This window comes from Hesperophylax consimilis, chromosome 4 (assembly GCF_061612785.1).
Source record: "Hesperophylax consimilis isolate HC1 chromosome 4, BYU_Hcon_1.0, whole genome shotgun sequence".
NCBI classification, from domain to species: Eukaryota; Metazoa; Arthropoda; class Insecta; order Trichoptera; family Limnephilidae; genus Hesperophylax; species Hesperophylax consimilis.
Genome location: NC_142839.1, coordinates 5,226,230 through 5,244,743, shown reverse-complemented (window position 1 = coordinate 5,244,743; position 18,514 = coordinate 5,226,230).

The window sequence follows — 18,514 nt, the reverse complement described above, 5'->3', positions numbered from 1 at the left end:
TCCCCAAGAAAAATTCAATTACTGTACAAGTATCGCAGATTAAAGAGCTCCCACTATTGCAACTACCTACTTAGTTAAGAATTATGATTTTTCCATAAATGCAACTTTTTGTAGATATTGTTACAGATTTCGATTTGGAACTTGATTCTTATCACGGTTCCAATATTTCAACCCGTTATGCACCATAGAGCCGGAAATAATGGCTTTTAAAGTTCGAACCGAAGCCTTGCAATAGTGCCCGTAAGAATTATGATTTTTCCATAAATGCACCATTTTGTAGATATTGTTACTGATTTCGCTAAAGACCATGATTCTTATCACGATTCCGAAATTTAAGCCCATTTGGCACCATAGAGCATGAAAAAATTGCTTTTAAAGTTCGAAACCAAGTGTTGCAATAGAGGGAGCCCAGAGAGAGGGGTTTTAATTTCAGAGCGCTACAAGCCTCCTAGACACCTACATTTTAGCTAACATTACAGGATTACGAATAGCCTGACAATATTTGAATAGCTCTTACACGTAATAAAAAAATAATAGGTACACGTCATTAGGAGTCAAATCGAGTACAACTCAACGGGTGGGCACCAAGTTATGCTATTCATTCAGTCAAGATAGACAGAATTATAAATGAATTAATAATAACATAGTAAATGACTTCCCTTGTTTATATAAGATCATAAATTCTATAATGACAGCCTTGAACTATTACACTTGATTTCTTTCCATGTACCTCGCAAACCAACACCGTATTATTGCAACAACCCCAATACGGAATACAAATTGTATACTTCCGTTCGCCATATACAGAATTTCGGTAAATATTATAAGGATGTTGTTGACATATTTAACGTATGAACAACAGGTATTGGTAGATTTTATATCAGCAAGCATAACAACAAATCAAATTAAAAGAACTGCCTAGATATGCTTCGACTTTTAACATTTATTTAACTATTCTTTATCCATATATTTTTCCATCTAGCATTGTAGAGTTTTTGTTTTTGTGATATCACGCCGTTTTCTCGCAGGGGTAGGCAGAGATGACGGACCGCCAAACAAATCGGTCTTGGCACACACTCCTTGCCTCAGTCACATTCATACATACTCTTCTATTATTCTGACTCTTGACATGGCGCGACTCAAGTATCTGTTTCACTTGATCGTACCATGTCTTCCTCGGGCGTCCTGGACTTCTTCGACCATTCTCCTTACACTCCTTTCTTCATTCATTCGCTCTACATGCCCAAATCATCTAAGCGTCCCTTTCTTAATCTTACTCATTATGCTTACATCAGCTTTGCATTCTCAGCGGATGTCCACATTTCTCACTCGATCATACATGGTTTTACCACATACGCCTCAGGAATCTCATTTCCACACCATTCAATACGCTTTCATCCTTTCTCTGCCAGTTCCTGAATGCCATAAATCAGAGTAGGTACCAGCACTACAACGTGGACTGCTAGTTTCTCTGTTAAAAAAATAAATATGTAAAAAGCCCGTGCTGGTCGTGAAATTCAAAATAAATCAGAGAAGAGAATCTGGTTGGATAAGATCAACGTAATAATTTATAAAGAATAGGTATCACTCTGTTTTCGTATTTTAAATTTAAAGAATAGGTATCACTATGTTTTCGTATTTCTTTTACTATTTCTTTTAAAAAGAAAGACAAACATTCCCGGGTTACGAATAACCTGACAATATTTGAAAATCTCCTACTACCACCACAGTAAGCTGAAAATGTTGCTTGTGTTGTGATGGAGGACTTAGCCAGCCGAGGAATTGAACACACTACGCCTGGGTGGGACCCAAACGCGATGTCAACTCGGCCACCGACCGGTCAAAATTGAATATATTCAAAGAGTAGGTATCACTCTATTTTCGTATTTTATATTTAAAGAATAGGTATCACTATGTTTTTGTATTGAATATATTTAAATAATAGGTATCATTCTGTTTTCGAATTTTATATTTAAAGAATAGGTATCACTCTGTTTTTGCATATTATATTTCAGAACACCGTGTACCTCCATAATACTAGGATATTGTGTTCACATTAAATGGTGCCTACTCGTCCAAGCATAGCCTAGTTTGTAGTAACACAAGCGGGCTGTAACGATAATTGCCAACGAATTAATTGTTATAATTTAAAGTATTGTGTTGCAGCTCACTAACCGTGACATCGGGGGCGTTATTTTATATGTAGGGACATGCATTAGTGTTCAAACATGATTTTAACAACACACTTCGCATACATTAGGTACCATTTACTATTCAACTCACAGCGACTACCCATCATTTACATGGTCTCCGACAATATTTATAAACATATTATGTTGACCGAATTCCCAGGCGTTGCCCGGGCTTTTCACAGTGTTTTTCGAAATCATACAGACACTCTTGTTTTGAAGGTCAGGTGTGAAAAATTTCATCACTCTCTGAATAAAACTGTAGATTTGTACAAATCCCGCCCATCGTCCGTCCGATGTACGCCACTGACACTCTTCTCTTTATATAAATATAGATCGAAGATCACAAAATAATATAATATAAAATATGTATACACAAATAACGAACTAAAGTAAATTTACTGTGTTCAATTTATAAGATATAAAATCTACATGTTTAGAAAACGATGTTCTCTTTATCGGGATGAGTCGTATACTGAAAATTATACACAGGTTAATTATTGGGAGAGGGGTTGGAGGACAGGGCGATAGGCCAGGGAAGAAGGAGAGGGGAAAATCAAATCGGTAGAAGAATTGGTGGAGGGGTAGGAGCGGTGGGTGTTAATTAGGGAATTACCATTAACACGTAGAAAACTGACTGACTATAATACTATTAATTTATTCAAAATCTGCCTAAATTATGCATTTTCCTGTTAAAAACGGAACTGCAGGCCTTTAACGAATGAATTGACAGAGTTCCTAACAAATTATCAACGTATGAACACATCTTCATACAAATACTGATATTAACATACTGATATTCTCGCATTCCATCACCATATTTATTAGCAAAGATCACGTGTTCTCGATATATTCTGAATATCATAAAATTAGCATGCTATCACTTTTTTAACAGAATCACTTGTCGGAAAATATTTATTAGTCGGATTGCTTACAATTTTTTTTCTTCTTGTTGATTTTATTTGACATAATATATTCTTTGAATCTGTGGTGTAAAAAAAGTAATTTGACTTTGAATTAATTAATTATGTCATCGCAAAGTAAAAACCTACATTTAGAAAATTAATAAAAAACCTTTAGAAGAGTGCGAGTTTCTCAGGCGGATATTGGATCACAGGTTCGTCATTTCCGGTAAAGCAACATCTTTACCTGATAACTCTACCTGCAGTTGCTAATAACTACGATTTTCCTCACTTCCACGGAGGCCGCGGCGGTCTCATCAATGAGATATAAAGGCGTGTGATTATCCTTCATAGATTCTAATGACCAAATATCCTAAAACTGCCTTAAAATTCTGTGAAAAGGTGTGTCATTTGGAGAGCCTGTAACATGGTACGGCGATAAAATTAACAATCGAACCATTCGGACTTCTAAGGCTAATTTTCAAGGCTGTAAATTTGAAAGGAAAGTTGAATTGGGGTTCTTGCCCGCCCTCTAGTCTCCAATGTTCCTGTTCCGCTTTGTTCTGTTATCTTGTACACAACAGTTGGGATATTTATCGCCAGGAGGCGTGCGTGTCAGCGATGCCCGCGCATTATTATTTGTAACGATTTAGCCGGCAATTATCGCAGACATTAGACAGGACCGCCGCGCGGAATATAGTCTCCTGTGCATGGATAAAAAATGCTAACAAAATTTTGAAATAGATAGATCCATTCTTGCAGTCTTGATAACAAAGACGTCAGGAGAATACTTGTTCTACTGGTATCTTAGCGGAAAGTGCTCTGAAAAACTAGTAGGCAGTGGCGAAGCTATAATATTCAAATGGGGGGGTTCGATCCTAGAGGGGATGTTGTAAGAGGAAAATTTTGCCTGTGTTAATAAAAGATATGGTGTAAATAATATGGTTGTACTTTCCAGGAATATAATTTACGAGTACAACTTTCATTTTTTCAACGCAATACTGAGACCGATGGGTGGGGGGGGGGTTAACCACCCTACGACATTGATAGTAGGGATCATTGATCCGTTCGGCTATTCCGAGAGATAGACAAAAATCTGCCTAATATTTTAAAACGGTTAAAAACTTGCCACATGAAAATTGCTTGATTTTGCCACTCATTCTTAAACTCGAATTTTGAAATGATTTGTCATCTACAAAATGAGACTCTTCAGGGACCATGTTCACTCCTCGTTCTCTTATTTATATAAATACTCTCCATATCGAATTCCCAAAGACAATATAGTACCCGAAGCCGGAAAAAAATGTAAGCAATGCATTTGACTCTGGTATCATATTACAGCCAACTTCCTTGATTTTACGAAACGAACCTCCATTGTGAATTTGACACAAATCCTTCCAATCAACCAATTTGCTTTGTACCAATGTGCATTTCTCTAATGTATAAATAGTTCTTCATTTTTAAATCGTTATTTTAACTTGATTGCCGACGTTAAATCGTCGCCTTGCGCCAGCTGATTCTATTTTCGTAATAACTTACTTGTTTTTGGAAAATTATGTTTTTGTAAATTGTTTCGTCTTACCAAATAATTTATTTTTATATTTATGAAAATAGTATTTGTTTTATCATAAGTGAATTTCCCAGAATAGCTAATTATATGCAGACAAATGATTTTTTAATAGTATCGCAAAGGATACGCTGGCTGAACAAGTGATTATTATGGTAATTTTTCGGTAATGCAAATTGTTAAGGTATATCATTTGTATTTATCTCATATTTGAATTATCTTTAATTAATGATGTCGATTCAACAAATCAGGAAACTGCCGAAACAAGTGGTTCAAAGGGTAAAATTAAAAAAGTCGCCCCTTGTTTCGGCCGCCCATGTGTGCCGCACGCATTGCACAAAAGACTGCTGCGCCCCTGCCATCAGACCCTTCGTTAGTTTCACCGTGAAACGTTTGAAGGTAAACAGACCCCTGACTAACGATGCGTGGACCGGAATCGAACAAAAAATGGTAGACGATCTGTAATTACGGATATACCGGGCCATTTTAAAAGGCTATAAATTTTATTGACGATAAGTGTTTTCGAACCAATTGTTAAGTGTTTTCGAACCCGACGAAACGGATAGGTATTATTTGTCCCGTGTCACTTTTGCTGACGAAGTAATAGCTATTAGTTACTTTCAAATTGAAATTAAATCTGTCGGAAGACAAGAAAAAATCACTTCAAGATCAAACAATTTCTTAGTCATTAGTTACGAATGTAGGTTTTTTTATAAGCATTTTTAAACTTCAGATAATTTCTTAAATCTGGAAAACCATTTTATGTCCTGCCAACCCAAAGTTACAAGTTTATAACTGAATTTAACCTTTTTTAAATATTTTTTCACTGCGTCTAGTTTTTGGTGTTTCAAAAAAAGATTTCACGAACATTTTAAATCTCCATGGCGGAAATGACATTGCACTCTAAAAAATCCACACAGATGTGCAATTTTTGTGAAGCCACATTACAAGTTTTAAATAAGCAGGTACTTACATTAAAATATTGTACAGGTAGGCACATTTAAGTTAGTTTTGTGTGTACATAATAAAAAAAATATAATTTATATTTTATTGAAAAAAAAACAGAAAGGATATTACCTACAGTCAGATTAGTAATTTCAAATGAAAAAGTTAGAAGTTTATTGTATGAAACTTTTAAGGAGCAAGAACTATTTTTTTATATACCGTTTTCAGTTTACATAAAAAGTACCAGTGCGCCCTTGAGATGATTTTTCACAAAAACGGCGCTATACAAATCATCCAATAAAGACGAAGTTTAATGCTAAATCACTATTTTGATTAATCTTTATAACGAATTGGTGTACATTTTGAATACTAAAAAATATGCTTGAGATAATTTGAGGTTTTCTAACGTTTCGCTTGATTAGAATACAAATAAAAATATAAATTACTCAATAAAAAATATAAATGTAAACTACTAAAAGAAGCATTGTTTCAATAGAAATGTATGTACGCGTAAAAGAAACAACTTTAAAAAATACAGTATTGTAGCTAAGATTATCTGTGACAGTTTCACTTGATTAACTTTTTTGCTTTCTTATAAAATTATAAACATTATTACTATTATTTCTTAACAAAATAAATAAAAACCAGTTTTGTCTTTGAAATCGAACGTTTGTAGACTCCGTTTGTCAAGCGATTTTAATGCCTATTACCTTCAATATAAAGTATACCAAGAATGTACACATTTTTGGCTTGTAGCTTCCTCCTATAAGAGTTAGTAGTAGTGTTTTGTGAACAACCTCACTAGTAGAACCTGTACAGAGGTGTTGGCAAGTTTTAGGTAAAGTGTTATTATGCCGTCATAAGTAAAAACACAGCATCATCCTTAAGAAATTCTCAAAGAGGATTCTGTGCTTCCACCCATGGCGGCAGTTTATTTATTGTTTAGGAACATTTACAGACATGAAAAAATGTTCCTGTTATGTACATATTGGGTTAATAGCAGTTAAGGTACATCATAATATTACATAGACAAAATGTAGTAACAATTTAATGAAATGGAAAGAGACTACATGAAGTGTACTGAATGATGCAGTTAAAACGAAAGAGAATTTAACAAAACAAAGGTATATGATAATTAATGCAATAAGTATCAATTTTTTATTGTGGAAAGTTTGTTCACATCTCATACTGAGCCAGCCTCCCATATACCACCATGCTTCGAATTTGATAATGTAAATAACTAAAATAATATGGAATTTGATTCCATTTTTAAATTTATTTTACATTTAAACTCAAAGATCAGTTTCAATTTCAAGCGGTAATATCAATATACCTACGTCGCTAACAGTCGAAAACGTTGTGGCAGCTCGGAGTGTACTCGCCAGCAAATTTGAAATGAGTTCCTACTTATTAATTTTTTACAAAAACATTCATTTTGGGAGTAGGTGATTTTGGTCGCGGTCGCGCTGTCATTCGAGCTGCGTTATGCGTTAATAGCTTCAATTGTATTGCTTTAAATTTAACAAAACCTTCTAAAATGCCAGGATATAATATGTATGAATTATTAAAGTATCATACCTACCGATGTGTAAAAAAATACATGCGTTACGAAGCAATTTCTAACCGTTCCAAGAGATTTTACGTAAGAAATAGTAGATTGAAGATCGTATTCTTGATCAGATTTACGAAACATTATTGTGTAAACTTTTGAATAGTTTTGTGTATTAGCGGACGCTTATTAAATTCACAGTCACCCAATTTAAGTTAAAACAATCGATAAATCAAAAAGACAACAACAAATTTCCCACAACATCAGATCAGCATTCAAAACTACACAAGGCAAAACTATATCGCGACATCTTCCTCTTATTCTCAAAGTATGCATGTAACAGAAATAGATGTTTAGTCATGACGTTGTAGAAACACAGAGTACATTTGACATCAGATTTGGTTCGACCAATCATAGAGCGTTTATACAGTATAGCTTTTAAATCATTTTAGTTTTTAAATTCTTAGAGTAAAAATATACAATTCTATAAGTATATTCGGAGTTTTCTGATCTAAATGAACATATTTTTTAAGTCTTAATATTTTCTACCAAAATTTCTTATTCCGTTGGCGTACCCCTGCAAATGAGCCGATGCTAGTGCTATCGTGATATCATAAAGGTGTTCCAAGAAACTGTTGTTTGAGATTTAAAATTTAAAGTTAAATTACCTACAATCCTTACGAAAAACGTTGTTTGCATTCACAAAGTGCTCTAATCAGCCCAGCCGGACTTTTATCACATTGGTAAACCACAAAATAAAACCAGATAATGAATTATAATTATCCTAAATGGTTGGAAAACAAAATAATATTATAATTTATTTTTCTGGGAGGTGTGATGTTGATAGAGGTTTCTTGTATAGAGGAACTAGAAACTAAATAATACAATAATTACTAAAAAAAAACATTATTCTATTATTATACACGGTATAAGCAGCTAATACAAGAAAACTGGTGAATCTTCATCACATTTGAAATCGAAAATGTAGTACAACTTTTTTTGATTTGAGCTTTCATTTTCGAGTAAATCAAGTCCGAAGTTGTAATTTTTAAGATCACTTTTTTAAAATCGGTCTTTCAGGGCTTACCAGCTGTTTATTATCTTTTAAAATAGCTCGACCGTTTTGCATTTCGTCTGTCTGTAAATTTGTTTGTATCTTCAGTTGTTTATTATCTTTTAAAATAACTCGAACGTTTTGCATTTCGTCTGTCTGTAAATTTTATTTGTAACTTCCGTTTCCGGTTGAAGATGGTGGTCGTTTTAATGATTCAGTAAAGATTCTTTTTCGAAGTGTGAAGACATCACAGTTGGTGCGAAATAATATATAATTTACCCAGCTTAATAATATGTTTCAATAGCTAGCCATGCTCACAATCGATTGAGTCCCAAACCTATAGAAGCATTTACACCATCCGAAATTAAATATTGAACTTACCCCCACAATTGTGAGTACAGGGTCCGAAAGGGTTATAATTAAGTTTGTATGTATTTAAGAACCTAAGTAGGTTATAAGTATAAAGCTTGTGATTTCAGAGTAATTTTTGGTTTTGATTAATTTAAAAAAGAGATTATCACAAACATACTTTTTGGACGCAAGGTCTACTGTTCACAGAACTACTTTTTTCGTAGAATGGAATGTGCAGTTGACGCAGATAATAATAAAAAACGATTTTGAAACGGTACAAATTAGGTTTCATAAATATCATTTTGAGATTTCTAATGGTACGTATACATTTGCGATCCTAAACGCGAACCGAGCCACGAATTACGGGAAATGAACGAAGCAAATACGAGCGGCGTTTCGCGTTATTTGCGGTTGCTTCGTTCCTCTCCCATAAGTTGAGATTCAGTTTGGCTCGCGTATGCATAAGTAGCATAAGAAACTTCACATTCAAAGACTGGTGCCTGAATTTCGATCCAATATCATCCATTCAGAGGCGTGAAAAAGGCTCGTGAGAAAAATAAATAAATAATATTGATAGACTTCAGAGTATCTCTTATTTTTGTTTGCCGTCAATAAGACGGACAATAGCGTTCAAGGGTGTATAGAAACTTGAAGCATATCGGCAGAAATATTGACAATGAATGAGGTTGTTTATCTGACGTTGTTATCGCTTATTGCCAAACAGATACAATAACACCCTTAACAATAGCGAATAGGTGTTAATTTCCTACTTGTTTATTCAATTTTACACACGGTGAGCTTTTCAAGGTAGTGTTGGAAACATTGTACTGCAGAAATACCTGTTCTGTCTGGACTTTCGAGGGCAGTATTAGGTAGGAGGCGAGAGAAAAGAAAAAGAAACACATAATTTGATTACACACCTATTTGATTCACACGGCTGAAATTATCTTAGTACAACTCTACTCAATTCTAATGATAGAATGAAATCAAGGAAAAAATCATTGATGACTGATTCAGAAGTGCAAAGATAAATAATTGCACACAATTGCTCAAAGATTTATGTTAACAGATATTTAAAGCTTAAGCAATGCTTACTAGGCAGATTTGAATAATCTTGTAATCATCTACAGTCGATCTCGGAACAGGAATCCTTAGTGAAGCGGACAGTGAAAAAACTTTATTTGTTGACGCCCTTTGTAGGTGATTCACATGTACGAGTAATTTGAATATTCACAATTATACAGTATATATTATACATAACTAAACTGCCTCAGTGCATATCTATTTTTCTTGTTAAGTGATATATATTGAAGATGTCTACTGACTCGTAATAATAAAAGTGTACAGTGAGGAATACATATGGTAGTTAGTCCCAGAATTTCTGCACTGAATTTAATCCCGTCATCTAGTATTTCGCGGTGAAATCCAAAAGCTAATCGATTCCGGCAATTCTGGACTATCAAGTGAATCATTTAGAATTCTATATAGAAATCCCAAGTGAAAATCCTTCTATCCGACAATTTAAGGCGATGCACTACGTCGTGTAATATTCAGACGTAGATGGCGATAAGGTTTAAATTCCTGCTTAACACCATCCACCTGTTTTGATTCATGAAAGAAAAAAACATGACCAAAAAGTGCCTTTTATTTTATTTTGTGGATGTTCAGGCATAAATATTTAAATGTTTTCCTATCATTTTATAAATAACTTAATTTTCCACATTATACAATAAAACCATAACCGAAAATGAGTTCGTAAGTAAGAGATTTTGAACTTTAAAGCAGTTTTCATAGGCCTATACATTATTTTTTCTGGGCTTATAAAAAGACTTATCTAAAAAATACTCGATTATTTCAAAGGCCAGGATGTAGACCAAAAACACATTATTTAAAATTACTACGTAGTGCATCGCCTTAAGCAGATTAATTTAATTTAAAAGAGTGTTGTAGTAAAAAAAAACTGGAATACCATTTTAAAGCTTAGAAAACGTAAGAATTTATTTTGCATTATTTTCTTCCAAAAGCTTGTACAAGAATATTGTACTGTGGGTTCCAGACGGGAGACTTATACTAAAGTTGACTTCTAAATAAACTTCTACCATACTTTCTTTGAATATTAATAGTCACTAACAAAAAATATATATACCAATTTATTGCTGTAATTGTCACGAAACGTCAAACGGAATTGAGTCACGTTGTGTATATCTATTGGTGCGTATACATTTGCGAACTTAAACGCGAACCGAGCCACGAATTACGGGAAAGGAACGAAGCAACTGTAAGCGGCGTTTCGCGCCGTTTGCGGTTGCTTCGTTCCTTTCCCATAAGTTGAGGTTCAGTTCGGCAGTTCGGCTCGAGGATTTATACGTAGAATTATACACCTACATAATTGCAGCTACCTACATTACGTCATCCGCGAATTTGCAAAATAAATACCAATATATCTTCTATTTAGATTTATATATTTCTTTTAATCGATGGATTGATAACCCATTAAATGAAAAGTAACTGTATTAAACTTCATCCGTCCCTGTGTGAAGGCTTGCGTAAAATTTAAGGGTGTCAAGTGTCTGTGCGGCCAGTGAAACCTTTAAAGGCCTCGTGGGAACTGCCCTTTGCACGCCAGCGAGCCCTACAATCAAATTACAAATGGACTTACTACTATACCTACCCTTCAATGGTAATAATGCATATCAATGTCTAGAAGTGGGTCCAGGCGCAAATTAAAAATTTTAGTAGCAGGCAACAGTTGCGTCGCTTGCTTACATCAAAATTAGTATATGGAGTTGCACAAACTATTTAATAAAATAGAGATTAAACATTTGCTTTCCTCTATGAGAACACTAGCAAATAAATTAACCAAATCAAAATATATTAGTTTAAAATTATTAGGGAGAACAAAATCTTTCAGTTCTTTCACTAATGGGGATTATATATTTTAGATAATATTTTAGGAAAAAACATTAGTATTAAATTAGTAATAAACGACGATCTTTTAAAATTATGGCATCACAACAAGAGACTACTGGTTTAATAGGATTTTTGATGAACCATATATTTTGGAGTTATGGGTTCTCAGTCTTAGTTGAAAACTTGAGTTGCTGATATCATCTTGGAAAATTGGAGTTTTACACGCTTTTAGTGTTTGTTTGACATTATCTAGAATCTTATTTGTTGGGTCTTCTATGTTATATTTTGTCTCACTCTTTTTGTATGAATAAGCACACACCATGTATTTTTTGATTAATTTAATTTTGTACCCTGATGATAGCAAAACCGGTAGGTGACAATAAATTAAATTAATTCGTGGTTACGTACAAAGTTATTTAGTGTGTCAAACCAGAAAGTTACTGCTTTTCAACAAAATAAAATGTATTCATATAAAAATAAATGTTTGTTTGTTTGATTGTCCCTATAGACTCTAAAACTACTGGAACGATGTCATTGACAAAAAATCAAAGTTTATTCTTATTAGCGTCAGGAGTGTTTAGAGAGAGATTTGAATTGTATAAAAAATGAAATGAGATACGGAGTCGAATAAAAGTAGATATAATGTAGTTTGGTTGAAGTAATAATGTAGGTAGCCCGAGGAAAACATGACACGATCAAGTAAAACCAAAAACTTATAAAAGGTTAACTTTTCAATTCTTTTGAATGATATTATTTCCACCTTAAAAATATTAAATTAAAAAGTTTTCAGGTACACGTCTGCTAGTTTATTATAAAACAGCAAAACAGAATATTATACATGCATATAAATTACAACAAGGAGGAAATTGATACAAAACAATTACCAGAAGCGTGAGAATATGTTATAAGTTAAGATTTATGAACAGTCGGATTTTTTAAAACAAAAAAATGTTTTTAATACAATTTAATTTCAGTTAAATTCTAACTACTCTGCTAAGTATGGTGATCGTGCTTTCGGAGTATCTGGGCCGAAGGCTTGGAATAAACTCCCTCCGGAACTAAGATCCATAATAAGTCCAACAGAATTCATGTCTAAACTAAAAACTTACCTTTTTAAGCTGTCGTACCCTTAAATTAAATACACCATTCCTGAGAGAAAGTCTAGTTATATCCAATTTTATATTTATGTCTAAAATCCTGTATCTAAATTTCGCTAATAAACAATTAGATAATGTTAAATAAGTGTTAATCTCAAGTGACCTACCAGGTAAGTATTGTAAAGTATATTATCTCCATAAATAGTTAGTAATAACATAGATCACTGTAGAAATGTATTATAAATTTGTACAGCGCCCTTGAGTTGATTTTGCACAAAAATGGCGCTATACAAGTCATCCAATTATTGTTATCATTTTATTATATCTCCTTCAAGTATTGGACAACCACAAATAGTCCCTGGAATAGTGATCTACACCAATCTAAAGAAGAATGATTTCGACAATTTACCGTTCAACTCCTAGTTCATTTTGATACGGCATAACAGGCAAACGGAATTGATCATCTTTCCAAGAAATAATTTCGATATTTGAAAAGGCTTGATCCAATTCATTCTAAGTAATGAAAAATTGGTCTTATCGGGCAATCGGAACCCCAGCGCACTTTGGCGTTTCTATCGATTTTTCTCTTGGAGGAGGAAGAATCGTTAAACACGTTTTTTTTCATGTTTTTGTATTTCGATATATTTTAAATTCCAATGTGTTTTGGAATTTATTTATTTACTTCGATAACTTCGAGTTTAGAAACATACAAGTCTGATAAAATTTGGGAAAATACGTATTTTCGTTACCTACTCATACATACCTAATTATTTCTGTTTTCTTACATCAAACTTAAATCATAATTGTATTAAAGAATCAAGTACAAAGCTGTATGCACGCTTACCTGAAAGAATTTCAATAAAAAGCCTCATTACAGAAACCTACAAAATATGAATAAAAAACACTTGTGGTTAAAAATTCCTCCAAGCGTATCAAGCCTTCAGCTGATCATGAACCCATAAAAATATATTTTCGAGAACACAGGGTGTGTCAAATAAATTTCTAAGTTAAGTCCATTAACAATGAAATTTTTTAAATATTAAAATTTAACAAATACGGTGAAAATTTTCAATATAACCCAAGTCTCAAAAAGTAGTAATCTGATTTATCGTTATTATAAATACACTTTGAATACAAAAATCACCACAGTCCCATGAACTGCAAAAAATACAAACATAGTCCAAGTTTAAAAAAAACTGTTTTAAATTATGCTAACATTATCATACCAACTTATTTTTTTAAACGTGATTTAATCAGACAACTTTTTTTTCGTTTTAAGACAGCAAACCGTCGTGATCGGTCTGGTAGAGTTCAAAACAACCTAACTCCACACTCCAATTTAAACTAAGGACGGGTTGTTTCGGAAAATTTTAACAATTCTTCAAATTTCAAACTTAGGATGGGTTGTTTCGGAGAATTTCGAAACGTTCATTTTCGGGTTCTGTGAAATTCCTATTTAAGTTCTACTACTATATCATTAAAGGCTAAGGCTAAGGCGTTGCTTGACAGAACTGAAATAAAAACAGAACTTAAATTTTATTTCACAGAACTTGAAAATGATGAATTGAATGAAATGATGATGAGAAAATTGATGAATTGTTCAAATTCTCCGAAACAACCTGTCGTTAATCATCCAAGTTATGTGAAAGTTCTTATCAAGTTCTGTTATTATTTCAGTTGTGTCAAGTAACTGGCCTATAATGATATATTAACAGAACTTGAATAGGACTTTCACAGAACCCGTAAATGAACGTTGAAATTTAATAAATTGTTCAAATTCTATGAAACAACCCATCCTAACAGTTCGAATCTCCTTTAAAAAATCAAGGTAGGTGGGAGGTAGGTAATACATAAGTTTTTCTCCGCTTTATTGATAAATTTCATCGAAATATTCGCAGAGAGTGTGAAAAGTTTTGAATAACAACACATAAAAGTTCGCTTAAATTCCTGAAAATTCAAGTATCAACTTTTTTATCATTTCGTGACGCTCTGTAATATGCATACGACATGCAGTATAAAAAGCAGATCGATTTCACGGAGTTGATTCGGAAACACGATACCAGGAGTTCAGGGGGACAGGAGAGTCAAGCAGCCTGTCTCGGGCTAATCAGACATGTAACCGTAAGATGCAAGAAACCATTGCACTTATATGTATATCCCTCGTAAGCAGCTAGATACTGCTACTATTAACCTGTACGTTATATTGTCGTACTAAAATATAACTGGTAATTGTAGTCATTGTAGATATCGGTCTGTGTTTGGCTATACAATAATAATTTGGAATTAATCTTATTGCACTATCCTGCAATTAGGTAACTACCCCTAAATGTTGTTCAAGATGAGCAACACTCTTTATCGACTGGCGGTGAAATTCATATAAATGTATTACCTATATATTTTTCACCCACTTCTTTATTTGATTAGAATAATAAAATGATAAGCTATCGGAAGAAATTTTCTTCGAAAAATTAAAAAAAACATTCTTTATTTGAATTTGTAATTTATATTTGCTTAATAGGTACTTACCTTATAAAAACTAAAATAGCTCAATAAATCAGGTAAATATTTTGGTACATAATTTTAAAATAACTTTGTGGCACCATTTTATTTGAATGATAATCAGTAACTTCGGTGAAAACACTAATTTAATGATACATATTATCGACTAGATTAATTTAGCTAATCTATAGAAGTTTTTGTGACATAAATTATTTAATAAATTTTACTAATTTCAAATAATACATACATAGTATATTTGCGGTACATTTCAGAGTATCTCAGGAAGATACATAAGTATTGCCCTGGTGTAAGACCACCATTCGAAATTGAAAGGTTGCTTGGTATCACTTTAGCTATGTTTAGTGACCAGATCTGAATAGCCAGGTACTTCCCCACCCTCCTCTTCCTATTATCCTTCCCCTCCCCACCCAACTTAAGCCTCACAATATACCCCATTCGTGGATGCCATAATCTCACTGGCTCCAGTGAGCAATTGGAACTCCCGTGCGGTTAATTTTTTTTTTTAATTGAAATTGCAATGTGAAAAAAATCAAATATCGTAATTTTTTATAAATTATTTTTATATGAAACAATAACGTTGTTGATTTTCGCTTCGTTCGATTTTTGATTCGTTTTAAAATGGGTGTGTTTCTCTATATATTTTTTGGTTATCGTAATTTTAGCTAAAAAAAACGTAAAATACGCATGTAGGTGCGCACGCAGGTACGTATGGGAAAATAAATAAAAAAATTAATGCCATTTTCTTTCTTTTTTATGTTCCCATTTCAAATTTTAATATTAAAAAATATATATTTTTATTTATAAATTAATAGCGCACTTTGTGTAGCAATTTGATATCACTTATATTCTTATTTTCTATGCTTATATGTAATTCTAATTTTTTAAAAGGAACCATTGGTTCTAAAACATGTAGATTATTTTATTATTAAAATAGTGATTTTTATTATCAAAGTTATTTATCATCAAAAGTATTGAATAAAATTTCATTTATAGTGTGGCAGAATTGAACATCAGATTTTTGCCAATTTGTAACTTATTTTCAATTGATTCGTAAGTGCAACTCGCGAATAAATTGGCTATGTTTTCATAAATAAACAGTAGATTGCAGAAGTTTTCAGTTCCTTTTTTACTTATACATAATTCCACCTGAATATTTGTAACCAGTAGTGTGTGTGTCCAATTAATTAACGAACCCTTTTCAAGTCACTGGGCCGCAAAGTGAAATGGTATAGATAGGAAATTCGAGAAGTTAAGAGAGTGATATTATGATGATGAAGCGTTCTTGAGGCTTCCTGATACAAACAAGTTTTCCGTTGGGTTAGGTTAAAATTCCTTTTCAGTTCGTTTACGACCTTTAGGATACCAAATCCATCGGTTTTAGTTTAGAATTGTTTCTTTGTATGGTTTTAAATGATCCATTCATTATTATGTTGGTACCTATGGAGCGTTGAAACTCCATAACATACTACCCGGCTTCGCACGTGATTCGATTGACTATATAGATATATTTGAATATTTCCAAAAATTTCGCAGAAAAGGCTGAAAATGTTGATTATAAATGATTGACAGTTAAAAGAAAGTATCTAATCTCCACACTCGATTATAAAATGACATTGCTAGCTGAAAATATTTTCCTTAGCTTAGAATTTTCTTATACAAAAATCTGATCAAATTTCATGAACCCGAAGACCACAGATTTTGGTGTTTCAACCCTTAGATATGTTGCTTTACATACACGGAGAAAAATGAGTATTGATAATTTATTAAAAATCTCTTAAAATTTTTCGTGATCCGGTTAAAAATAGGATTGCAGGCCTTTAACGAATGAATTGATAGGTATCCTGACAGGTCACAGGTCACATTTCGCCATTATATATTATTAAGGCAGATGCAGGTGCATGAACACATGTTCCGAAATATTAGGAATTAGCTAAAAGTTTATCAGGAAACGGCCTGCAATTCAATTTTTAACCAGATTACCAATAATTTCAAGATATTCATAATAAATCACCAATACTCATTTTTCTACGTTTATGATAAAGATACTGCCAAACACAGATTGCTTCTGAACAGAATTTCTTTGTCGTAATAATTCTTTAATGATACATGTGAATCAACGCGGATGATTCAATCATTCCCCACGTTAAACCAACACTACGCTAATCCTAGTACCTACCCGATAACCAGTACCTACCTCAATCGCAAACATCACAGTTCAAACTAAACAAACCTTGTATCAAACTGGGATAATCCCCTGGATTTATTTAAACAAACATCCCCCCCCCCATTGTCCCGCATTAATAAAATGTTTAAAAACGTTATTTCAAAGGGTTTAAATTTAAAATAAACTAGATTGAAAGAATGAATGGCGTCCGCACAGGAGATGAATTGAAAGAAGGCTAGGATGTTATTCAATAAATCTTCCATTATTGTAGGTTTTTGTGTTTTGCTTTTGGAAATTCATACGTTGGAATTGATACCTTAACAAGCTGTTAGATTGAATAGAAACTACCGACACTTATCTGACAAGTATTACTTTAAAATAGAAATTCGATTTTCGATGGAATTTGTTACACAATGCACAAGGGTAGGTACCGGTAAGTAGCTATATAAAATTTTTCTTATTTTACCTTCACCTCCGCGACATTGTAAATAACTAAATGTGTAAAAAATGTTATTTTTTTATTTAATTTGTTAACTTTTTGAGGTCATTTCATTAAAATTCTATTTTCAAATAAAAGAAAAATGAAAAAAAAACCTACTTTGAGTACACGACGAAAAATGAGTATTGCTAATTTATTGCAAGATGTGTAGTAAAACCATGTTTGACCGTGTGAGGAATGTGGAGATCCGCAAAGAGTGCAAGGCAGATGTAAGCGTAATGAGTAAGATTAAGAAAGGGACGCTTAGATGGTTTGGGCATGTAGAGCGAATGAGCGAAGATAGAAGTGTAAGGAGGATATATGATGCAAATGCGAATGGTAGCAGAAGTCGGGGACGCCCGAGGAAGACATGGCACGATCAAGTGAATCAGATACTCGATTCGGGCCATGTCAAGAGTCAGAATAATAGAAGAGTATGTATGAGACGATGTATGAATGTGAATGAGGCAAGAAGTGTGTGCCAAGACCGAGTTGTTTGGCGGTCCGTCCTCTTTGCCTTCCCTGCGGCGTGACGGTTAGTTAGTTAGTTAATTAGTTAGCTAATTTATTAAAAATCTCTTGAAATTATTGGTAATCCAGTTAAAAACGGTATTGCTGGCTGTTTCCTGATAAACTGTAAGTAAATTCCTAATATATCGAAACATGTGTTCATGCACCTTCATTTGCCTTGATAATAAATATTGACGGAATGCGAAAACATTATATTTTTTTGAACACGTGTTCCGAGATCGCGATAATATATTCGTAATTAAGGGCCTGCAATCCCG